The sequence below is a fragment of the Phoca vitulina genome, unplaced genomic scaffold, assembly GCF_004348235.1.
Source record: "Phoca vitulina isolate PV1807 unplaced genomic scaffold, GSC_HSeal_1.0 scaffold14, whole genome shotgun sequence".
Lineage (NCBI taxonomy): Eukaryota > Metazoa > Chordata > Mammalia > Carnivora > Phocidae > Phoca > Phoca vitulina.
In genome coordinates this window covers 38,491,269-38,518,098 of record NW_022589717.1, presented here as the reverse complement: position 1 = coordinate 38,518,098, position 26,830 = coordinate 38,491,269, and the positions used below count along the sequence as shown (strand labels likewise).

The window sequence follows — 26,830 nt, the reverse complement described above, 5'->3', positions numbered from 1 at the left end:
GTCATTTTTTTTTTCTGTAGCTAGAATATATATGTCTGGAAATCAAAGGTGGAAGATGGAGTGGCATCACTCACTATTTCACTTACTAACCTACTTGCAGAATTTTTGCATTTCTTGCCCATAGCTTAGACTCTACTGATTGGAATTTCTTACTTCGTGAGAGAAAAATACCTTCACCAGGGAACACAGTGGTTTCATTGAAGTAGAAGTTGAGACTGTCTCCTGGCCATTTTGTGCTTCTCCCTTTAGTGAACCAATAAGCACATTATTGCACTGACTGGCATGATTAATCTTGATACAGAGGAGTAATTGGGGCAGCACTACTAATGGGAGCTGGAGGAATATGTCAGTGAGCCCAGAAGATTATCTGTGATGCCTCCAAGCCCAGCGGCAAAAGTTAGTGAAAAATTATAGCAACCCCTATATAGGACTGCTGAGGATTCAGATTTTTTTTTAAATGAAAATTTAGGCTTCTACACATGCTGGCAGAGACAAAGGGCCTATGGAGTTGATAGGTGAATAAAGAATTTTAAGAGAAACAACAATTACAGCTTTGTGACCAGTTACAAAGTGAGAGCTTCATCAGCATGCATATTTTATTATATATGTGTGTACTTGAAAATATATACATTTGTATATATGTTTGTATGTATTCACTGATTTCTACCTTTTCCTCCCATCTCATTTCCTTTATTATTTTACTTAAGGCTTGGTGGTGGTGGCTTACTTCAAAATTTTGTCCTTAGGTTACAGAAAATTCAGGTGGGACTGTGATTGAAATAGAGGAGTAATGAGCATCACTAGAGAGGTATAAACTGTTGTCAGTATATGATGGTTTGGATTTTGTACCTCTCTCTTCAGGGAGAAGGTGAGAGTTATTTCATTTATAGAAATATATTTGCAACTTGTTTTACAGAAGCATAAAATTGGTACTGTTTTGATAGGATGGATTGTGCTCTAAACTCACTCTTATGTACTCTGGAGATGCTGAGCCTGATAGTCTGAAAATTATTTTCTCCTTTGTCAGTTGGTTCCTGTGAGTTCACCCAATCAGAAAAACTGGAGGGAGGCAGAGAGGCAGGGAGAAAAATCTTATTCCTGTCAGTATTCAGACCAAGTTTCCTAATGCCCCTCTCTGAGTTCCTGCTATCCCAACATTAGCCAGGTGTATTAATTAGGCTTCTACAGAGAAACAGAACCTATAGGATGTGTATATATTCAGAGAAAGATTTATTTTAAGGAATTGCTTCATGTAAGCATGGAAGCTTGGAAAATCCAAAGCCTGACAGAGTAGGCTGACAGTCTGGAGACTCAGGGAAGAGTTGCAGTTTGAGTCCAAAGCAAGTCCGCTGGAAGAATTCCTTCTTCTCGGGGGAGGTTAGTCTTTGTTCTGTTAAGACCTTCAATTGATTGAATGAGGTCTGCTCATCCTGTAAATCTGCTTTGGGCAAAGAGTCCACCAATTTAAATGTTAATCTCATCCAAAAATACAGTGTCTTAGTCAGCTTGGGTGCTATGACAAAAGAACCGTAGACTTGGTGACTTGAACAACAGAAATTTATTTTCTCACAGTTTTAGAAGGCTGGAAGTATAAGATCAAAGTTCTGTCTGTTTCAGTTTGTGGTGAGAGCTCTCTTCCTGGCTTTTAGATGGCCACCTTCTGTCTGTGTCTTCACATGTCAGAGACAGATCTCTTCCTGTTCCTCTTCCTATAAGGCTACCAACCCCAACCTTATGACCTCATTTAACCTTAATTACCTCCTAAACACTGTTTGCAGATAAAGTTACACTGGGGGTTAAAACTTCAACATATTAATTGCCAGGGTGAGGCCACACAATTTAGTCCATAGTGTTCCTTGTGCCCTCAAAATTCATGTCTTTATCTCAAGCAAAATACATTCATTCCATACGAACAACTTACAGAGTCTTTTTAAAATTTTTTAAAAAGTTTCTATTTAAATTCCAGCTAGTTAACATACAGTATACTATTAGTTTTAGGTGTACAATATAGTGATTTGACACTTCCATACAACACCCAGTGCTCATGACAAGTGCACTCCTTAATCCCTATCACCTATTTCCCCCACCCCCCCCCCACCTCCTGTCTGGTAACCATCTCTTTGTTCTCCATAGTTAAGGGTGTTTCTTGATTTGCCTCTCTCCTTCTTTTTTTCCCTTTGCTCATTTGTTTTGTTTCTTAAATTCCATATATGTGTGACATCATATGGCATTGGTCTTTCTCTGATTGACTTATTTCACCTAGCATTATACTGTCTATCTCCATCCATGTCATTGCAAATGTCAAGATTTCATTCTTTTTATGACTAATATTCTATTATTATTCAGTCATAAATAAATAAATAAATATAAATATATATGTATATATATATATCTCCCACCTCTTATTTGTCCACTTATCAGTTGATAGACACTTGGGCTGTTTCCATAATTTGGCAGTTATAGATAATGCTTCTATAAACGTTGGGGTGCATGTATCCCTTTGAATTAGTATTTCTGTATTCTTTGGGTAAATACCTAGTGATGCAATTCCTGAATCATTGGGTAGTTCTATTTTTAATGTTTTGAGGAACCTCCATACTATTTTCCAGAGTGGCTGCATCAGTTTGCATTTCCACCAACAGTGCAAGAGGATTCCTTTTTCTCCACATCCTCACCAACACCTGTTGTTTTTTATGTTGTTGATTTTAGGCATTCTGACAAGTGTGAGGTGATAACTCATTGTAGTTTTGAATTGTATTTCCCTGATGATCAGTGATGTTGAGCATCTTCTCATGTGTTTGTTGGACATCTGTGTGTTTTCTTTGGAAAAATGTCTATTCATCTTTTCTGCCCATTTTTTAAATTGGATTATTTGTTTTTTGAGTGTTGAGTTTTATAAGTTCTTTATATATTTTGGATACTAACCTTTTATCAGATATGTTATTTGCAAATACCTTCTCCCATCCCTTAGATTGCCTTTTAGTTTTGTTGATTGTTTCCTTCACTGTGCACAAACTTTTTATTTTGATGAAGTCTCAACAGTTTATTTTTGCTTTTGTTTCCCTTGCCCCAGGAGACATATCTAGAAGGAAATTGCTTTGGCCTATGTCAAGCAGGTTACTGCCTGTGCTCTCTTCTAGGGTTTTTATGGTTTCAGGACTCACATGTAGGTTTTTCATCCATTTTGAATTTATTTTTGTGTTTGGTGTAAGAAAGTGCTCCAGCTTCATTCTTTTGCATGTTGCTGTCCAGTTTTCCCAACAGTATTTGTTAAAGAGACTTTCCTTTTCTCATTGTATATTCTTTCCTGCTTTGTTAAAGATTGACCATATAGTTGTGGGTTCATTTCTGGGTTTTCTGTTCTGTGGATCAATGTGTCTATTTTTGTGCCAGTACCATACTGTTTTGATCACTGCAGCTTTGCAATATAACTTCAAGTGCAGAATTGTGATGCCTCTAGCTTTGATTTTCTTTTTCAAGGTTGCTTTGGCTATTTGTGGTCTTTTATGGTTCCATTCAAATTTTAGGAATATTTATTCTAGCTCTGTGAAAAATGCTGTTGGTATTTTGATAAGGATTGTTTTGGGTAGTATAGACATTTTAACAATATTTCCTCTTCCAATCCATGAACATAGAATCTCTTTCCATTTCTTTATGTCATCTTCAATTTCTTTCACCAGTGTTTTATACTTTTCAGAGTACAGGTCTTTCACCTCTTTGGTTAGGTTTATTCCTAGATATCTTATGGTTTTTGTGCAATTGTAAAAGCAATCGATTCCTTAATTTCTCTATCTGCTGCTTCATTATTGGTGTATAGAAATGCAACAGATTTCTGCACATTGATTTTGTATCCTGCAACTTTACTGAATTTGTTTATTAGTTCTAGCAATTTTTCGATGGAATCTTTTAGGTTTTCTATATAGAGTATCATGTCATCTGTAGATAGTGAAAATTTGACTTCTTCCTTAATGATTCAGATGCCTTTTATTTCTTTTTGCTGTCTGATTGTTGTGGCTAGGACTTCTAGAACTGTGTTAAATAGCAGTGATGAGAGTGGACATCCTGTCTTTTTCTTGATTGTAAGGGAAAAGCTCTGTTTTTCCCCATTGAGGATGATATTAGCAGTGGGTTTTTCATGTATGACCTTTATGATGTCAAAGTATGTTCCCTCTAAACCTACTTTGTTGAGGGTTTTTATCATGAATGGATGTTGTACTTTGTCAAATGCTTTTTCTGCATTTATTGAAAGGATCATAGGGTTCTTATCCTTATTTGTTAATGTGCTATATCATGTCGATTGATTTGGGAATATTGAACCACCCTTGCAACCCAGGAAAAATCTCATTTTATTGTGTGAATGATTTTTTTAATGTATTTTTAGATTTGGTTTGCTAATATTTTGTTGAGAATTTTTGTATCCATGTTCATCAGGTATATTGGCCCCGTAGTTCTCTTTTTTAGTAGAGTCTTCATCTGGTCTTGGCATCAGGGTAATGCTGGCCTCATAAAATGAATTTGGAAGTTTCCTTTTCTACCTTTTGGAATGGTTTGAGACGAATAGGTATTAACTCTTCTTTAAATGTTTGGTAGAATTGGCCTGTGAAGCCACATGGCACTGGACTTTTGTTTGTTGGGGGTTTTTGGATTACTGATTCAATTTCTTTGCTGGTTATGGGTCTGTTCAAATTTTCTATTTCTTCCTGTTTCAGTTTTGGTAGTTTGTATGTATCAAGATTTGTCCAGTTCTTCTAGGTTGTCCAATTTGTTGGCATATATTTTTCATAATATTCTCTCATGATTGCTTGTATTTCTGTGGTGCTGGTTGTTATTTCTCCTCTCTCATTTGTAATTTTATGTATTTGGGTCCTTTCTCTTTTTTTGTCATAAGTCTGACTAGAAGTTTATCAATTTTATTAATTTTTTTCAAAGAACAAGCTCCTGGTTTCATTGATCTGTTCTATTTTTGTTTCTTTGTTTCTATATCACTTATTTCTGCTCTTATCTTCATTATTTTCTTCCTTCTGCTGGATTTAGGCTGCATTTGTTGTTCTTTTTCTTGTTCCTTTGGGTGTAAGGTTAGGTTGTTTATTTGAGATTTTTCTTACTTATTGAGGTAAGTGTGTATTACTATATACTTCCCTCTTAGGACTGCTTTTGCTTCATTCCCAAGTTTTGGACCTTTGTGTTTTCATTTTCATTTGTTTCCATGTATCTTTTTATTTCTCTTTGATCTCCTGGTTTGACCCATTCATTGTATAGTAGCATGTTGTTTAACCTTCATGTATTTGTGGGTTTTTTTCAATTTTTTTCTTGTGGTTGACTTCTAGTTTTGTAGCATTGTGGTCACAAAAGATGCATGGTATGATTTCAATCCTTTTGTATTTGTGGGGGCCTATTTTGTGACTTAAAATGTGATCTGTCCTGGAGAATGTTCCATATATGCACTTGAAAAGAATGTGTATTCTGCTGTTATAGGATGGAATGTTCTGAATATATCTATTAAGTCCATCTGGTCCAGTGTGTCATTCAAAGCCATTTTTTCCTTGTTTATTTTCTGTTTAGATGATATATCCATTGATATATCATTGATAAGTGGGGTGTTAAAGTCCCCTGCTATTATCATGTTATTATCAATTCGTTATTTTATGTTTGTAATTAATTATTTTATATATTTGGGTGTTCCCTTGTGGGTGCATAAATATTTACAATTGTTATATCTTCTTGTTGGTTGTCCCCTTTATGATTATATGATGTCCTTGTTTGTCTTCTTTTACAGTCTTTGTTTTAAAGTCTAGTTTGTCCGGTATAAGTATGGTTACTCCAGCTTTCTTTTGATGTCCATTAGCATAATAATTGTTCTCCATCCCCTCACTTGGCTGAATGCGGCAAGTTTTAACTAGATGTGCTCTGGTCTGCTTATGAAATGAGACTTGACACCAACTCCACCAGAATTGAGGCCCTGCAGAACTGTCTGGTTGGGAGATGTGGTGTGGGCAGGGGTTTGTGCTAGTCTGGTGTGGGCAGGGGTTTGTGCCATGCTGGGACTGTAGCAAGCCCGAGTGAAAGGGCAGTCACACCAGAGCATGGTGGGTGGGCTTGGTGTAAGCATGTTAGGCAGCCACTGTCCATGCTGTGCTGCTTCCCTCCGGTGGCTCCATGTTTATGCTGAGAGACAAGGGAGGGAAATGGCGCCAGCCAGCTCCTTTGTTCCTGGAGATGTATTTCCGTGAATGCTACCTCTCAAGGATGTGCTCCAAGAAGAGCAAATAATCTCCCTACTCTGTGCCCCAGATGTTTTTCAGATCACTGTTTCCATGCTATCTGCTTCTGGGTTGTTTGCCCGCCTTCTCTACAGAAGCAGCACAGTGCCCTGTAGGCTCTATCCCTTCTAAACCTGCTGACCGTTAAAACTCTAGGCTTTAAGCCCCACTGGTTGTAAGAACTCACAAAATTCAGCCCTTGTTTTCCAAGTCAATGGCTTTGGGGAAACATGCTCCTTGTGTGTTCTGTGTACTCCTTTTTCTCACCCTTTTTGGCAACTATAGCTTCCTCCCCTTGGCAGTACCTACAATCGGTTTCTCCCCTAAACTGTGTCTCCCTGCTTCCTACCTTCTTGTATGTGGCCTTTTCTTTCCTTTTACTTGTGGAAATTGTTCTGTCAGTCTTTAGGTCAATTTCTGGGGTATTTAGGATGATTTGATAGTTATCTAGTTGTTTTTGTGGGATGAGACAAGCCTAGGGTCCTCCTACTCTACCGCCATCTTGAAAATTCCCTGAGTGAATCAGCCCCCAGTCTTAACTCATTCCAGTATCCAACTCTGAAGTCTAAAGTTCAATGTCTCATTTAAATATCATCTAAATCAGATGTGAATGAGACTTGAGGTATGCTGCATTCTTGAGGCAAAATTCTTCTCCAGTCATGAACATGTGACCAAACGAGTTGTGTGCTTTCAAAATGTAATGGTGAGGCAGGCATAGGATAGACAAATATTTCCCAGAAACATCCAGAATAATATTTTACCAAACATCTGGCACCATGGCCAGCCAAGTTGACATATGAAATTGTCATGTAAGATATCACACTATCTTCAGGGGTGCAAGCCACAAGCCCTTTTTTCAAACTCCTGAGGTAGTATCATTACGTGGACCTCATACCCTTCTCAACAATCTGAGTCCTAACTCTGCTGCAAACCTCCTTTGAACTTCAGCGGTATTAGCAGCAGGTAGTTGGTACCTTTATTCAGAAGGGTTTGAATCCCAGTACTATGGTGACCCTCCTCTGAACTGCTAAGGTTCCTTCAGTAATTATCTAACTTTTTGCTTTTGTCTTTATTTGCTTTAACAGTTCTCCAACCCCATTAAACAAATTCCCTGTGTCAAATTTTCCGTATTAAAATACCTGTTGCCTCTTCTATTTTATCTGTTGAACTGTTCGTGATATACCATAATTACCCTAGTTCAGGATGTTATAACAAAGTAGTATAGACTGTGTGGCTTATAAACAACAGGAATATATTGCTTACTCCCTTGAGGATGGAAGTCTGAGATCAAGTGGACCAGCATGGTTGGGTTCTGGTGAGGTCCTCTTCCTGGTTCACTGTTGGCTGTCTATTGCTGTGTCCTCACATGACAGAGAGCAGAGAGTGGAAGCAAGATCTCTCATGTCTTCTTATAAAGGCACTAATCCCATTCATTCGCATTCATCCTAACCTAATCACCTCCCAAAGTCCCCACATCCTAATACCATCACACTGGGGAATAGGATTTCAACATATAAATTTTGGGCGAACACATTCAACCCATTGCAATAATTCTGGTTTTCCTGGGACAGTCCTAATTTATGTTTTTTTTCCAGTGTGTTTTAATAGTGCCTTCTTTCATTTTCAAAAGTATTCTAGTTAGAACAATAAGTTATATGATTAAGGCAAAAATAAAGAATAGTGCACTAAGAATCAGGACACTTGGGATCTAGTCTTGGGTCTGTGAAAAATGTATGTGACCATGAGCAAATCACTTAACCTGAGGAGTAGATGACTATTTCCACCATTTATTACAACTCCAAAAATCTTTGATTTTATAATCTATGATGCTTTCATACACTTTGCCCAGATCTACTTAAATGTTTTACCACTGCAATATTGATGTAAATATGAGTAGCTTTAGAATGTGCCAGAAATGACATTAATTTTGAGAAGGGTTCTCAAGGAGAGAAAAACATATGGTTGCCAAAGATCAATGGGGAGAGCTTTCCTGAAAAAGAATTATTAACTCAATTTGATTACTTTAACCCCAAAATTATCACAATAGGAAAAGATACATATATTTGAACATTTAAATGGATATACAACTATAGATAAAAATTATTATTAAAATTCACAGATTTGTTTTCTCTGTACAGGCACTACTTTAAGTACTTTGTATATAATAATTCATTTAACTTTAACAATAATACTGCAAGGCAGGCATTGTTATTATCTCCATTTCATAGCTGAAAAATTCAGAGGGGTTAACTAACTTTTGTGAATATACATAGCATGGAAGTGCTGATACTGAGAATTATACCCAGTAGCCTAGCTTCATAACTTCTGTGCCATAATTTTAGGTAGCAAGATGAGTATAGCCTTATGTGACATGATGGAGATATTAACTAATGATATGGTGCCAATCATTTTGCAATATATAAGTGTATCAATATGTGCACCTTACGCATTATATCATACACAGTGTTATATGTCAATTATATCTCAATAAAGTTGGAAAAAAAAGGTCAATACAACAAGATACAGAAGACAATTATAATTCAAATTTGATTCAAGAAAATCTACCAAACTCTGTTAGAAAATATTTGGATTGTTCTTTTTCAGAATTATAAGAAAGCTTTCCTGTTAAAGAGCAAAGATTTTTTTGGACTATATGACTAAAATGAATCATCAAATTCCTGGGCCCTAAACTCAGATATTCTGATTCAGTAGGCATGAAGTGAGGCCCAGAAATCTGCATTTCAATTATATTTCCAGTGATTGTCTTGTACTCTAAAGTTTCGAAGTAACTACAGTTGACTCTTGAACAACACAGGTTGTTCTGAACTGGGCAGGTTTGCTTATACATGGATTCTTTTAATTAAATGCGGTACGGTACTGCAAATGTATTTTCTCCTCCTTATGATTTTCTTTCTTTTTTTTTTTTTTTTTTAGAGAAGGGGAGATGGAGAAGGGGCAGAGGGAGAGGGAGAAAGAGAATCTTAAGCAGGCTCTATTTCCAGTGCGGAGCTTGATGTAGGGCTCGATCTCATGACCCCAAGATCACGACCTAAGCTGAAATCAAGAAAGACACTTAACCTACTGATCCACCCAGGTTCCCCATTCCTTATGATTTTCTTAATAACATTTTCTTTTCTCTAGCTTACTTTATTGTAAGAATACAGTATACTATATAATATACAAAATATGTGTTAATGACTGTTTATGTTATCGTTAGGGCTTCTGCTCAATAGTAGGTTTTTAGTAGTTAAGTTTTTGGGAGTCAAAAGTTATACACAGATTTTTTGACTGTGCAGGGGTTTGGCACCCCTAGTACCTCACATTGTTCGAGAGTCAATTGTATGTTATAGTTTTCAGAATATCAAGAAAGCAATGAGTATCTGACAGACATGCTTTATTAATTTGCTGGGAATGTCATAATAAATAACATGGACTGGGGGTTTAAACAACAGAATTCTATTTTTTCTCAATTCTGGAGGCTGGAAATCTGAGACCAACATGTTGGCAGATCTGGCTTCTCCCAAGGGTTCTCTATTTGGTTTGTAGGCGGCCACCTTCTGGCTGTGTCCTCACATGGTCATCCCTTTGTGTCGGTGTCCTAGTTTTTCTTTTTGTATGGACATCAGTCATATTGGATTAGAGCCCACCCATAACAACCACATTTCAAATTAATTACCCCTTTAAAGACTCCATCTCTACATGCAGTCAAATTCTGAACTATTATGGGTCAGGACTTCAATATATGCATTTTTAGGAGATACAGTTCAGCTCATAACACTTGCTGACTATACATCCCAGCCTGTTCAGAATAATCTGTTTACATTCGATGTACTGGTCAAATGTTTATGAGAGCCTTTTCTCAGTCTCAGAAGAGTTTCATTTTGGACCATAAATTTTGTAATTTCCCTACTTAAATGTTACAAAGTTACTTAAATAAAGGCACAGTCTCTCTTATTTTTTTTACTTTGTCCCACTGGTATCTCAAGGACAATTCTTACAGTATAGAATATATTAGAATAGTTAATGTTTTTGTTCAAAGACTGCTAGAAATAGAAATAAAATATCATTTCTATCCAGAGTTCTCAGTCAAAAAGAAAATAGCAACTCACCTTTCTGAAGTTACAATAATGCAATTTAGATGATCCCAAGCCAACTAAATTCTTTCTGTCTTGTTTTCCTCACTGTAAAAGATGAGTTAGAATACCAACTACCCTAGAATTATAAAAATTGCAAAGTTCACATAAATGCTAAGAAGATTCCTCTGCCTCTACCACTAGCTCTTCTTCCCTATTCATTTTCATATTGCCTCTCTTCCAACACTTCTCATGCTGCTTTATATTTTTGTACTGCCCTAGTTATTGGGATTTAGCTTGAGGCAAAGGCACTGTGCTGGTATTTTTTTTTTTTTATACTTTGGACCCTGCAGAATGATTGGCATATAGATAAAAGTAAATATTCATAGAGGGGAAGAGTAAATTAATGAAAAAAGAATGAATGGATGAAGTGGATAAAGGCAATTTGCTTCAACTTTCTCTACTGTAGAGAATTACATAAAAGAATCACAGAGATTTTTCAAGGGCTTGAGTAAACTGTACATATGCCATTCAAACATCAAATGCTCAATTCAGAATCCTAAAAAAGAGGAGAACTTAGGAAAAAGAAATGTACAACTTTTTTTCCTCGTATTTCACTTGGCCGAAAATTTTTTAAATCTTGGTATTAGTACAGAAGCTCCTTGTTCATGAGTCCTTGGTTGCATGGGTGCACAGTCTATATTCAGACAGAATGCTAATCTGAAAAATCAGCTTGATCTAATATTTTATCTTAGAATTCTTATAAAATGAATACATATCAACTCCAGGGCACGTTTTTAATTTAACAGGAATCTGCAAAATAAATCCCAAGTAAGATCCTGCTACTACTGCGTATACCAGAATGCATAAAAATTTTAAGAAATGCCAAATACAGACAATTATAAATATTTGTGAAGATGTAGAGCAACTGAAATTCCCATCTTTCTTTTTTGAGGACAATTTGTTTATTTTTAGTTTCATCTTTGTATATAGTCTATTCTAAAATTGCTCTGCATACTAATCAACAAACCTATTTTGTTTTAGTGGTGGAAAAGCTATTTCTCGAACTTGTTACGATCATTTAAAATGAAGTATCAGAATCATGAAATCATACATAAAAATCTTCTAGATTTCACTTTGAAGATATAAAGTAGGCACTTCTACGATTTAAAATTTGCATGGCTTCATTAGTATAGAACAACCTCTTCCCTCTTTTTAAAAAATTTTTCTCACATGAAAGCATTAGCTGAATTGATATGCAGATTTCCACACTAAACTTTAGTTTCAGTGCATGTAACTACTTTGGCCAGTTCTTTATAAGGATAGCCTAGCAATTTATTTAAAACTGAAATTTCTCTTAGTTACGAGGCCTGAATTATGACTCTCATTAGGCCTGTCTTATCTGGAGTCATGTGAAACATGAAATCCAACTGGCAGTTGGAACTGACAGAGTCTAAGAAGGAAACGCTAATCACATCAAGTTGTGTTGTCTCATTTTACATGTCAAAGTGTGAAGTCTCATTATAAAAAAGGAAGAGAAAGACCAACATTTAAGTTTGTCTTAGTAAAAAAAAATTGAAATAATATTGGAAAACTTCTCTGGGGATTATAGGCAGTATAGCATTTGGATAGCTTAAAATTAGCTTTGATTACTCCAAACTGAATTTTTAATCAATTGTTTTTAGTAATATATAGTTGTTCTCTGCAATACACATTCTATTCTAGAACTTTGTCCATTCTAATGGACGTTCTGATAGATAGAACATTCTGGATAATAATAAAGTTACTCCACTCCCTTGGGAGACATTTACGTGTATTATCAGAACTTTATCCTGGGCTGCCTGGGTAGCTCAGTCGGTGTCTGTGTCTGCCTTCGGCTCTGGTTATAATCCTGGGGTGGCTCAGGTCATGACCCTGGCATCCTGAAATCAGGCCCTGCATCAGACTCCCTGCTCAGCAGGGAACCTGCTTCTCCCTCTTCCTCTTCCCTTCCCCCGCTCATGCGCTCTCTCTCTCTCTCTCGTGTGTGTGTGCACTCTCTCTCTCTCTCAAATAAATAAGTAAATCTTTAAAAAATATATTATCCTGATACCTGCCCAAGTTTTAGTTTGTAAGTGGCAAACTTTTTCTCTTTTAAGTCTCCTTAAAATATAAATGTCTTAGTATCAGAGAAATGCAAAATAAATCCCAAGTGAGATTCTGCTACTACTACGTATACCAGAATGCATAAAATTTTTAAGAAATGTTAAATACTGACAATTATAAGCATTTCTGAGGATGTAGAGCAACTGAAATTCCCATGCAGTATGATGGGGGTATAAATTGATGAAACCATTTTGGAAAATGGTTAGACAGAATTACTAAAACTGAGCATATGCATACTATCTTTCCCAGAAATTTCATTTCTATGTATGTGCCCAACAGAGAAGAGTACATATGTCAGCTAAAGACAATTACAAGAATACTCTAAGCATCTTTATTCATCATAGTCCCTAACTGGAAGTAACCAAAATATCCATTAACAATTGATGGATAAATATGTTATATTCATACAATGTAGAGAATAAAACAAAGCAAAACAAAACAACTGTTTGCAAAAATGTGGATGAATCTCCCAAAATGTTAAATGAAGGAAGCCAGGCACTGAAACATACATAATGTATGATTCCATTTATATGTAGTTCAAAAACAGACAAAACTAACCTATAGTTATTTGAAGTCAGAATAATGTCTATCTCGATGGAGGATGTTAACTGGATGTTCTACATCTTGATCTAGGTGATAATTACATAATTATGCTAATTTATTAAATGAAACAAGGGGCACAATTAAAATTTTTCCACTTTATATATATAATACCTCAATTAAAAAGTTTAAATGATATTTCATATGACTTTGTTATTATTTACATACTGAACTTGAAAGGAGTTAAAAAAACTCAATACTTTAAAACTAAATACTTCTTTTCTTTAAAGATTTTATTTATTTATTTGAGAGAGCGAGAGCACACAGGAACAGAAAGAGGTGCAAAGGGAGAGGAGGAAACAGACTCCCCACTGAGTGTAGAGCCCCATGCAGCGATCGATCCCAGGGCCCCGAGATCATGACCTGAGTCGAAGTCAGGTGCTTAACTGACTGAGCCACCCAGGTGCCCCTAAAACTAAATACTGGTGTAGGGGAAACTTGGGGAAAGTATTTGTAAATTTTAATTGTTAACTTTCTTTTTTATGTTGGAAATTTTATTTTTTCCCCTTTACTAGGATGCATTTATTAATGTCAGATTTTCTGTTCCCATGTTAATTAGCAAGAAAGTAATATGTTATTAACTGTATTCCCCAAAATAAGTAGTTACTCTGAGAGATTCAATTTAGTAAATATCTGTCACACTAAAATTCAAGCTTGTCCATCTTCTTACGTTCTACCCAAGTATTTATCTTCTATTTTCATATGAAAATTATTAGATGTTTCTTTTTTTTTTAATTCAGTCTCTAAGCTTCTTTGAATTGGTAACAGATGCAGATTTTTATGGATAAGTATTTCTTTTGAACAAAATTCTGGATATATTTCACCTGACCTCTTGTATTTTTTAAGCATCTTATATTTGTGTTGAATACAAAAAATAATGTAGTAATGGATTGATTTAGAAGAATTATTTCCATGCCAAATAATTATCTCTTCACAGTTATTAAAGATAGAGGTGTTAATTAAAGATCATTCCCACTTGGAACTACATGGTACATTCAGTTATTGAGTTATCTAGGATGTTTGAGGATTGTGTCATTCCATAGGCCCCTTCACCCCAACAAATACTGTGTATTTGTACTTCTGGTCAGAATGACTTCATGTATGAACAAAACCTTAAGTTGTGTTCCATATACTTTTTTTCCTTCCCTCTCTTGAATAGAGTTAGTCTGCTAGAAAATATTATCAGGTAAATAGAAAAATTTCAAAGCTGCTGGTCTTTGGTCAAACACAATCTCTTCCCATGACAAGGTCTTTAAAAAGTTTATTAGGGATTGCAGTCCTACTTGGGGAGACCAAATTCAAATCCACTGGAGAATAAGAACAGAACTAATTCGTTTCTTTCAGACCTTAGAAAACTCTTTGGGATCTAGGATTCTATGGAGTTTTGCTCATGACTACAAGTCATTGTCATGTTATTTTATACCTGTACCCATAGTGCTGATCCAAAAATAAATTGGCTCATGGAGGTAAGGAGGTAGTTCTAGCAATAAACTTTGTGTGAGTATATATCACATTCCTGTTTAATTTCTTTTTCCTCAAGTTTATTACATTATGAATTAATTATAAATGGGGGTAAAAAAGACAGGGGGCAGGAGAACAGTGCTTAAGAGCTTGGACTTCAGAGTGAAAATGTCCAAATTTGGGGCACCCGAGTGGCTCAGTCATTAAGTGTCTGCCTTCGGCTCAGGTCATGAACGAGCCCTGCGTTGGGCTCCCTGCTCCGTGGGAAGCCGCCTTCTCCCTCTCCCGCTCCCCCCTGCTTGTGTTCCCTCTCTCACTGTGTCTCTCTCTGTCAAATAAATAAATAAATTCTTAAAAAAAAAAAAAGAAAGAAAATGTCCAAATTTGACATCTAGCTCTGGTACCTGCTAGTCATGTCCCCTTGATCAGGTTCGTTATCCTCTCTATCCCTCGGTTTCTAAATCTGAAATAGTTACACCCACCCCATAGTGTCCAAGTTATCAAATGAATTTATGTTTATAAAGTTGTAAGAGAACTTTTTGGCACTATACATGCTTTATTAAATAAAATAAAAAATAAAACCTCAAAAGAAAGTAAGAGGGGAAAAATAATTCATAGCCCCACCACTGACACAGCCTTTAACTTTGTTAATATGTTCTTTTCTGTCATTGCTGCTTGTTTTATAAGACTTATATGCACATGGATCTGAGTCTATTATACTACATTTTCTGAGATATTTTGTCCATGTTGTATATGTATATCCTGCTTCTTTTCCATAGCTCATGCTGTCTCTTCACTTGTAATGCTTGTTCTCATCTTCACATGTCCAAAGTCCAGCCAGCCTTGAAGGTTTTACTCAAATATATTGACACCTTCTCCCATTACTCTCTAAAAGAGGATGTTAATTTCCTCCTCCTCTGAAATTATGAAACATGTTGTTCCTTTATAACATTTAAGTGCTGTCTTGTAGCTTCTTGAATATGGCACGTCATCTCCTAGACTGTAGGCCTGGAATTGTTGTGTAAATCTATACTCTGTATATTGAGAACAATTCCTTGCACATAGTTGATAGTATTTATGTCTGCATTATAGGATGTGGGTAATTTAAATTTTATTTTTTTGAAAAAATGTCTATAATTTCAACATATCACCTTTATAATTGTAAAAGCTTAATGTTACAACAATGTAAATGCCTATATAAAAATAAGATTATGTTAGCTTAGATATATAAGACGTGTACCATCATATTTGAATAGTTTAACACTAAGTTAAACAGATATAAATAATTTAGATAAATTTGTCTTCTGGCTTTTAACATATTGACCTTAGACTCACTGGAGTGAGGCAGCCTGTAAGATAGTGTCCTTCTCTCTTATCCTAAGTACAATAACTAATTTTTAATAAAAACTGGAATGCTAAGCTTGGAGAAATTAAAAAAACAATTTTCAATAAGAAATCTTAAAAGAACTACTAAATATTTTCCATATAGAACTTTTAATTTTGAAAGCAAAGCATAGTTTTAACTTGCTTTAAATGTGAGAAAGCAAAAAGTATGTAGAGGGAAATTAAGAAATACCTATAGGGAGCTGAAAAGGAAGTTGGTGAGATATAGCTTTAGAATGTTTTTTAAATGATTCATTTTTAAGATGGTTTTCATAGTGGTGCACTTAAAAAGGAATGAATAATACATATTTTGTTGAGAAAAAAAATTTGTCAGTTCAAGAAAACAATTGGAAGTGAGCTTAATTGATCTTCCAGAATTTGTTTTCAAGAGATTATTATATTAAGTATAATCATCTTGTGGAGTTAAGCAACCTTGAGTCACCATTAGTGTGTTCTTCAAATACATATTTTACACCTTGTCTCAGGAGGTCTTTCTTCAAGCCCTGTAAGAGCTTTTGTTTACTTAAAGAATTCCTTGATGTTTAGCAAAGTTTCTTCTATTTCTATAGCTCTTCTTAGAATAAAATTTTCTTATGGTTTACTTGACTGGGCTGAATTTAACTTTATTGGTGAGGGATTTCTCTTAATAATTGCCCCAGAAAAAATTGTTGAAAGAAAATACATTTGTTATGTATCTTTGAAAGAAACAACTCTACAGTAATAAAATGGAAACAAAGGAGTTTGCTCAATGAAGAATATCTATTGACATGTGTCATTTGGCATTAAAAGGGAGAGTTAATTACTCTTTGTGACCTTGCTTTATTTAGCTGAAATATCTATCAAATGTAGTTATGCAAATACATTAGAGAGACACATTTGAAATTCAAATGTTATAAAATCAAACACCACTAATTCAACATCCAAGTCATGAATTGCTCACAGAATTGCAAATTACCATAGTTGTATGTGAGTAACAGATGGATGAATTGAATTTGTTCAACAGTCTTTCTGTATGTTATGGGAAGCCTGACTGCCAGAGATGTTTTGATAAAGTATAGCAGGTCAGTCATTTGGGATATAATAGCCAAAGAAAACTTATTTTTGTTGAATACATAAGATTGGTCTAAAATGAGAAACAAAACAAAACAAAACAACGATCCTGTGTTTTTGTTGTTTTGTTCTATTTTTATGGTGTGGGAGACACCAAAGTACCTAAGTGCTCAAGATTCCTGAGAACTTTTTCCCAACTGAAAAGTATATTAAAAGTATATTTTAAAGAATAAGAGGAACGGTCACCTTTTCCTCCAAAAATTTAATCCTGGTTTTTCTGAGAATTAAGCTGTTCTGATAAATCATAAATTGATTTTTTTTCTTTATCATGATATCACCTTTATCTTTTTTCATTCAAGACAGCTGTAATATTCCAAAAACAAAAACAAAACAAACAAACAAAAAAACCCAGAACCATTGAAGAGATTCCCCAAAGTATGTTCTTACTAATTCTTTTTTTTTTTTTTTTTTAAGATTTTATTTATTTATGAGAGAGAGGGAGAGAGGGAGCGGGTGTGCGAAAGAGTGAGAGAGAACATGAGCAGGGGGAGAGGCAGAGGGAGAAGCAGGCTTCCCGCCGAGCAGGGAGCCCGATGCGGGGACTCGATCCTGTGACTCCAGGATCATGACCTGAGCCAAAGGCAGAGGCCCAACCAACTGAGCCACCCAGGCGCCCCCTTACTAATTCTTATCTAATTAAAGATAATTACATTGTCTTGCTTTGTGCTCTTACAACTCTGAGTCATCATGAGACAGTTGTAGTAATGGTCAAATTGTTTTATGAACACCAGCATCCATGATGGTTCCTCTTTTTCTTAGAGCTCACCACACATTGCCCTTGAATTGAGCACAAAAATACAAAATGATTATACATTTCTAGATCTACATACTTTCTTTTAAGCTGATGATTTAAATCAACCTAACATAGGCTCGTAAACATCTTAAGTCTGATGCCTTGAGAAGATTTTTAGTTTTCTCTTTAGGCAACATTATACTTAAGCTACTCCAAATGAATGAGGGTCTTCTTAATTTCCAAACATATACAGGATAACTAGATTCTGTGACAATTCATAGTATCAGATGCTGTTTAAGAACATTTCCATCAGGCTGTGTTTTCTTCTTCTCATTTGTATTTCATACTCAGTATTTTAAACTGATATAACTTAAGTTTGCTCTCCTTAGAAACAAAGACATTTGCTATCAGTTCTGTTGGAGAAAAGTGCTTTGATACAATTCAAGATTTGAACATGATAAACCTTTTCAAATTATATGTCTTTTAAGTTTTGTCATTTTTAAAACTTTACAGGTTTTTTTTATTATTATTTTCTAAATTATAGCCAGCTAGGTATCTTTTGGTTGAATCCTTTTTACTTTTTATGAGCTTCTATTTATAAGGTGTTACATTGTTCGGATGGCACTCCTTAAGAATCTGTTTAGTCCTAGAAATTTAACCCTAAAACATAGAGGCTTGGTTATCCTTCAGATTTATTTTTGCAAGAAGATTCAGTATTTCACTCAACATATTTCAAATTTGAAGCTGTGGCAAAAAAATGCTTCCAAGCTCCTGACCCTTCTATCTCTATCAGCCCATCTTTTGTCTCCAGGACCCCAGGCAGTGCAGGTGAGCTCAGAAGTTGAAATCATGGATCATACTGAGAACATAATGTGGGGGAACATTCCCGGGACCATATTGAGGGAGGCACACGGGAGCCACATCACATAGGCCTGGCGATCTACCTTCAGAGAACTGGCAAGCTCTGTAGGACAACACTACCATTCTTCAAGAATCTGCAAAGTATAGAGTGAGTAAGGCAAAGTATGGTAGGCTTATAAAAAGCTAATGACATAAGAGTCATTGGAAGTGAAAGTAAAGGGTAAAACCAACAGGAAAAAGGACCAAGGAAGCAGCATCAAGGTTCAACAATACCAAGCCTAGCATATCCTTGACCAATCAGGGGAGTTCATCCCTGACCAACCCTGAGAGTTTTCATACAACTAATTCTTGCAAGAAGGTGAACAAATGGATATCCTGGTACTACTTACACATGAACAGCCTTAAGTCCATGTTGCTAACTGGACCAGAGTGTTTATGGTGGTGAAAGAAAGCAGATCTTGACCTTACATCATTTCTAATTATACCATCTATCATTTCTTAACTGATCTGGGAGCAACAAAATGATTCTGACTTTTGAATAACATCTCTGTGCCAGATCCTACACATGTGATTATCTCATTTTAACTTAATCCTTCTAAGAATCTTTCTAAGAAGCTTATGAATTATTAGTCATTATCCTCATTTTGAAGGCAAAGATATGCACTTATGAAGATTTAATTACTTACCAAGATCACACCCTAGTGAGGAGTAGAAGTTGGATTCAAATCAGGTTGTGCTCTTTTTCTTAGTGACACATATGTTTTTCTGCATATTGCTAGATCTAATGTCGTACACTTCCTACTAAATGCCATTAAAATGGAGGAGCCCTTAAGACATAGTGCTAAAATCAACTTTCTAGCTCAAGATATTTGTTAAAATATCTCTGGATATTTTCAATTATTAAAACAATTTAGTAAGCTCTTTTAAAAATAAATGCATTGATATAATAGAATTTATGTTCCTATTATATACAGTTCCTTAGACTGAGCTATATAATTGGGGGTAATGATAGGAAAAAATGGAAGTCCTTTAAAATATATCTTTTTAAAATTGAAAAAAATCAACCTGTTTATTTCTAATTATAAATAATTTCTGTTCATTGTATAGAAGTGGGTAAAATAAAGTAAAATATAGAGAAAGAAACATACACATAAACTTTCCAATTCAAGATGTTGTCATTTTTATATCCTTCCCAGTTGTGTAGGTAGAATATTGATCTTTTGGTTAATTTGTAAATTTTAGTAAAATATTTTAGATATTTCATATTTTACTTCCTTTTTATGAATTATTTATTCACATCCACTTTCTTATTGTGTTGTTACCCTTATCTTTCTTGAAGGACTTTTCCTCCTGTCTCACAAACTCTGGCCAGCTCTAACATCATCCTTCAGTATTTTCACAACAGATTTTAAGCAAATGAAAAATGTTCTGACATTTGCTGTTCAAATGAAATTCAAATCATAATAGCATTTTTGAGTCAATGGTAACACTCTAGATTCCTGCTCATGATTTTAAGAAGAAATCAGTATCATCTCATGGATCGTGTGTCAATATAATTTCTTAAGTAAAAAAGAAACAGCCTTTTGCTTTAGAAATGTTTATGGACTTACAACAGCATATCTGCCTATAGGGGTTAAAAAAACAAACTCGTGTCAGAAACAAATTAATTTCTCAGAGGTTCATACTGCAGGAGAAAAGAATATTTTTTTAAAGATTTTTTATTTATTTATTTGACAGAGAGAGAGAGCACAAACAGGGGGAGTGGCAGGCAGAGGGAGAAGGAGAAGCAGACTTCCCACTGAACAGGGAGCCCAATGTGGGTCTCAATCCCAGGACCCTGAGATCATGACCTGAGCTGAAGGTAGACTCTTAACCCAGGCGCCCCAGAAAAGAATATTTATTAAGACCGAATTGTTTTGTTTTTTTTTTTATAAAGATTTTATTTATTTATCTGAGAGAGAGAATGGGAGACAGAGAGCATGAGAGGGGAAGGGTCAGAGGGAGAAGCAGACCCCCTGCTGAGCAGGGAGTCCGATGTGGGACTCGATCCCGGGACTCCAGAATCATGACCTGAGCTGAAGGCAGTTGCTTAACCAACTGAGCCACCCAGGCGCCCTAAGACCGAATTGTTAACAAACATCCATACATAAATTCCACACTGATGGGAAAACACATATAAATTGAGGCAGAAAGTATTTTATTTTTCTCACAGAACTTATCTTGAACAGATAATGCATTTATCTTTTGTTCCTCACTACTGATTTCTAATCAATTAATTCTCAATCAATCCACATGTTAGAAAAAATAAACACATAATAAATAAGTAAACAAACAAATAGGAAATAAAATGACTTTTAGGTATAAACTTTTTTATTACCAGAAAGAGGGAAATGTTACAAACATTTTAATGGACAAAATCATCATAATTATGAAGAAAAGTTGTCTGTTTCTAAAGATACACTTTTTTCCCATCACTTAACATTTACTGCCATACCACCTCCCCCAAATCAAAATGCTAGATTTCTACAACCATCTCACCTTTTGGCCCCCTTTCCTAACACTCGTCTAGTTCATTACAAGTGTCTTCATGTATTTCTTCACCTAACCTTGTGTTCTTTTAGAATATGACATATCTGACAAAACTCTTGTATCTAAAATATACAAAGAACTCTAAAAACTCTACAATATGAAAATGAATGACCTGATTTAAAAATGGGCCAAAGAAGATACATAGATGGCAAGTAATTACATGAAAAGATTTTTGACATCATAAATTGCAAATTAAAACAACAAAATATCACTACGCACATATCAAAGTGGCCAAAATCCTGACAGTACCAACACTGACAATATCAAATACTGAGGAGGATGTAGAACAGCAGGGACTCTCATTCATGACTTTGGGGATGCAAAATGGTACAGCCACTTTGGGAAACAGTCCAGCAGTTTCTTATAAAACTAAACATACTCTTAGCATATGACCCAGAGATTGTGCTCCTTGGTCTTTATGCAAAGGAGTTGAAAACATATGTACACACAAAATCATCTATTTATAGCAGCTTTACTCCTACTTGCCAAAGCTTGGAAGCAACCAGGATGTCCTTCACTAGGTGAATAGATAAGTAAACTATCGTACACTCAATGGGATAGTATTGCTAAAAACAAAAAAATTCGCTGTCAATTGATAGCCATGAAAAGACATGGAAAAACTTCAAATGCATACTACTAAGTAAAAGAAGCTAATCTGAGAAGGCTACATATGTATGATCCTAACAAAAGGACATTCTGGAAAAGGCAAAACTGTGGAGACAAATGAAAGGATCACTGGTTGCAGGGATTATCAGGGAAGGATGTAATGGAGGAATTAGTGAAGCACAGAGGATTTTTAAGGCAGTGAAACTATTTTATATGATAGTGTAATGGTGAGCGCATGTCATTACACATTTGTCAAAATACAGAATGTATAACACCAAGAGTGAACACTAATATCAGTTATGGACTTTGGGTGATAATCATGCGTCAATGCAGGTGCATCAGTTGTAACAAAGGTACCACTCTGGTGGGGGACTTTGACAGTAGTGGAGGGAGTGTGTGCATGTGGGGTCAGGGAGGATATGGGGAATCTTTACTTTCTGATCCATTTTGCTGTGAACCAAAAATTTCTTTATAAAATACAGTCTATGAAAAGAAATAATTCTGGAAATTACCTGTAGCATGACTTGTCTGATAGTGCCATAGAGAATTTAACACACTTCGTAGTATCTGGGCCTAGAAAGATAATTTCTGTGACTTGTGGGACCATCACGGAAACCGTGAGCATACTTCTGGCCATTTGGAGCCATATCTTCAGAACTGCCTTTTCTCTTCATTCCTGTTACTTGCACTCTGCTCTCATGCCTTCACATACCTGTGCACCTGCTCCTTGTCTTACCTCAGATTCTGGCATGTTATGGTTCTTAAATGACTTCTATTGTGCTAGAATGGGATAACTCCCAATTTTGGTGCCAGTTTTCCTTACTTGGTATCTCAGGTAGGGTTAAGTAGGTCACTGGCTCTGAGACAAATGCAGTAGGGCCTGGAGCAGTTTATGGGGGTTCACTTTTGAAAGATTGTGGTTTAGCTCATAGTTACATGTACCTGTACATATATTTTCCAGAGATGTGTATAATCTTGCCTGGCCCTGGCATTTAGTCAGGAGCTGAGCTCTGAGTTCCATGGCCTTTCTGAGAGGCAGTTGACAATAGATTCAAATCAGCTTCTTACAGAGTTCAGTGGTAGAAGAATTAATTTCCGTACTTCATAAACCACCCAGTGGGGTACTAGAATTAAATACTCTATGCCCAGGTTTTTAAAGCAAGTTTTTGGGTCAAACCATTGGCCAAATAGGAAATTAAATAAAGGTCTCTCCGAGCTAGGGCAGCACTAACTAACTCTACCAACTGACTATTTAGGGGTCCCATAACTGTTCTACAAACAATCCCTAATTTTAACAACTATGGTTCAATAAACTATGTATTTTTTATTAATAGACTTTTAGAACAGTTTTAGATTTATAGAAAAATTGAGCAGATAGTACAGAAGGTTTCCATACAACCCCCCAATAGTATCCCCTGTTATTAAAATCATAATACATTAATATGGTATACTTATTATAATTAATGAACCTTTATTGATACATTATTAGTAACTGAATCCATAGTTTATTTGTTACTTTTTAATCTAATGTTCCTTTTCTGTTCTAGGATCTCATTCAGGTTACCACATTACATTTAGTTGTCGTTTCCTTCCCTTGGTTGTTACAGTTTTTCAGGCTTTCCTCGTTTTAGATGACCTTGACAGATTTGAGGTAGGATGCTCCTCTATTCAAATTTTCCCTGATATTTTTCTCATAGTTAAACTGTGATTATGGGTTTGGGGGAGGAAGAGTGAAGTGACAAAGTTCCATTTTCTTCACATCATATCAAGGAAGCATCTGTTACCTTTTTTTTTCCTTTTTTTTTGTCAAAACTACCTATGAATTTTCTTAATTTCTTTTTTCTCCTCTTGACCCCCCTTCCAATCTTGCCCTCTCTTATTTTAATCTTAACATAAAAGCAAAATGTACTTTCTGTTCTTTTTTTTTAAAGATTTTATTTATTTTTTTTGAGAGGGAGAGAGCACTCACATGCAAGCAGGGGGAGGGGCAGAGGCAGAGGGAGAGAGAGAATCTCAAGGAGACCAACGTGGGTTCCCCTCGGGGCTCAATCTTATGACCCTGAGATCATGACCTTAGCCAAAAATCAAGAATCCGATACTTAACCAACTGAGCCACCTAGGCACCCTTACTTTCTGTTCTTTAAATAAAACAAAGTGTGTACCTGTTAAAACACCCTCTTTCCCCTAATACATTCCTTTACTCTGAGAATAAAATATACAGAGACCTCACCTTGTTTTGTAATGCCCCTGTCTATCTTTCCAGCCTTATTTTGGCTACTTCCCTGCCCCACTTTGCCCCATCCATGCTCTTCCTAAAACACACCAGCTCTAACTATTCAACACAGACATTATGCAATAGTAGCTGAAAGACTCGCTAATAATAGCTGGTGTACAGTCAGTCCCTAAGTAACGGTAGATGCTTACTTGAGACAAAAATGACAGAAGCAGTGTAGCCGAACTGGAGTCTGAGATATGTCTACATCCAAGATCTGTTAGGTTTGTATTATCTAGGGGCTTTACTCATTATTCCTTTATCCTCCCCCAAAATCTTAGATATTCTTACCCACTAAAACTTTAGAAACTTATAGAAACTAAAAAACTTTAAACTTATAAACTAATAAACTTTAGAAACGTATCAGTCTCTCACCAAAATAAACACCACTGCTATTTGATTGATTGTATTTATAAAGTTATTAGGAGTATTTGATATTTTTATTGCATTTGCCAAATGGTCTATATTTAATTCCCTTACTCCAAAAAAAACCCAAAAACCCAACCCAGCTTTCTGATTTATCAATTTTACTTGTATTGTTTTTTCTAAAAATAAAGTATTATTTCTCTTTATAACTTACTAATTTTGTTTTCTATCTTTAATCTTTCTTTTCTCATAACTTCTTTAGACTTGTTCCTAGTTTTTGAAACTATTTATATTCATTCTTGTATGTTTAAAAATAAAAACTTTTAAAAAGATAAATTTGCCTCTAAATATAGTCTGACCACTTTCCTTACTTTTTTTTTAATTTCTTTTTAGATTTTATCTATTTATTTGAGAGAGAGAGAGAGAGACAGAGATAGTGAGAGAGAGCACAAGTGGGGAGGAGAGGGAGAAGCAGGCTCCCCGCAGAGCAAGGAGTCCGACACGGGGCTTGATCCCAGGACCCCGGGACCATGACCCGAGCTGAAGGCAGATGCCCAACCGACTAAGCCACCCAGGCGCCCTCCTTACATTTTTTAAAATTTGTTTGGATATCATAATTTTTAAAAAATCTGTATTTTTAAATTTTGCTTTCTCTTCAGCCAAACATATTTTTAAGAAAAAGTCTTCTTTTTTTTTTTTTCCCCTAAGATTTATTTATTTAATTTAGGGAGAGAGGGGAGAGAGAGAAAGAGTGAGGGGAGGGGCAGAAGGAAAGGGAAAGAGAGAATCTCAAGCTGACTTGAGGGGCCCAACAAGGGGCTTGATCTCACGACCCCGAGATCATGACCTGAGCCAAAATCAAGAGTCGGTCATTTAACTGAGCCACCCAGGTGCCCCATGTAAGTTTCTATTTTTATTATATCGCTAAAGATATTACACTTTTATAATTTCTGATTTGGGGAATATTTTCAGGCATTCGTAATTACTTAATATCTGAATGATTTTTTAAATAAATATTTGGCATGTGTTTGAAATGTACTCCTAATAAGGTACAAAACTCATTTTTTTCTGAATTTAATTTTAATCATCATAAAACCATATATTCTTTTCACTTTGTGGTTATTTTTTTCCCCAATATTGGGAAAGTAGCCATGTTTTTTAATTCCATACCCTAACAATTGTAATTTTGTAAATACTTCCTCTTATAACTCACAGTTTTATTGTATATATGTATTTAATAGTCTGTAGGAAGAGGATTTAAGTTTTATGACTATGTACAGGTATTCTTTTTCTCTCACATGTTTTCTGAAAACATTTGTCAAACAGTTTCTTTCCCAGAGAGGTTACAAACCCTTAGCTTACAGGAGGGAAAAATTACATTGGAAAGTCTATTTTTTGTAATTATATTTATTGTGAAAAAAATGATTGTTACTTTCATGAAATGATATTTTACTAAGAATTTGATCACAATGTCTGTAAAACAAAAGAAAATTAGTCCATAGTTAACATTTTAGATGCTATTGAAGGATCCTGTAAAAAGTCACTTTTATTTATTTACTATTTTTAAAAGATTCATTATTTTACAGAAAGAGAGAGAGCATTGAGCAGGAGGGGCAGAAGGAGAGAGAGAGAGACTCTCAGACAGACTCTATGCCGAGCAGGGAGCCCAATTCAGGCTCAGTCTCACGACCCTGAGATCATGACCTGAGCCAAAACCAAGAGGTGGACACTTTAACTGACTGAGCCAACCCAGGCTCCCTGAAAAGTCACTTTTATTTTTATTTTTAATTTTTTAAATATTTTATTTATTTGACAAAAAGAGAGACAGCGAGAGAGGGAACACAAGCAGAAAAATCTGAATGATTTTTTAAATAAATATTTGGCATGTGTTTGACTAGCAAGTTTCATAGGTTGAATACCCTAGTTTTTAGCGCATATTGTGGACTAGGGTAAGGGCAATTCCCTGGCACTTGCCCATGAGAAACGTAGGATTCCACAGACAGACTGGGATTTCAAGACTCATTTGTAGGGAAAATAGGAAGTTTCCTTGATAAAGGAAAAAGGTTCCAGACAGTAGAGTACATCACTGAAAAAGACTTAACATTTATATGATAGGGTCCCAGAAAAGGGTATACTCTGAGTGAAGGCTAGTTTTTTATCCCAAATTAAAGCAGCAACACATCCCTCTTCAGGACGCAAAAAAAAAAAAAAAAAAAAAAAAAATTAACCAGAAACCTTATAATCATCAAAAATAGAGAAGTTAACATCAGGCTCTCTAGGTAATATTGAACATCATTATGCATGTGTGTGTTCTTCGTACAAAACACAGAAAACAATGTTATTTTTCACACTGTAAGGTGCATTGACTAGT

The 26,830-nt window shown here is 35.4% G+C and overlaps 1 protein-coding gene across 10 annotated transcripts in view; it reads left to right on the top strand.

Annotated features, from left to right (window-relative positions):
• MARCHF1 (membrane associated ring-CH-type finger 1) overlaps window positions 1-26,830 on the top strand; it is an 860,279-nt gene that overhangs the window by 440,173 nt on the left and 393,276 nt on the right. The gene's annotated exons all lie outside the window — the stretch shown is intronic.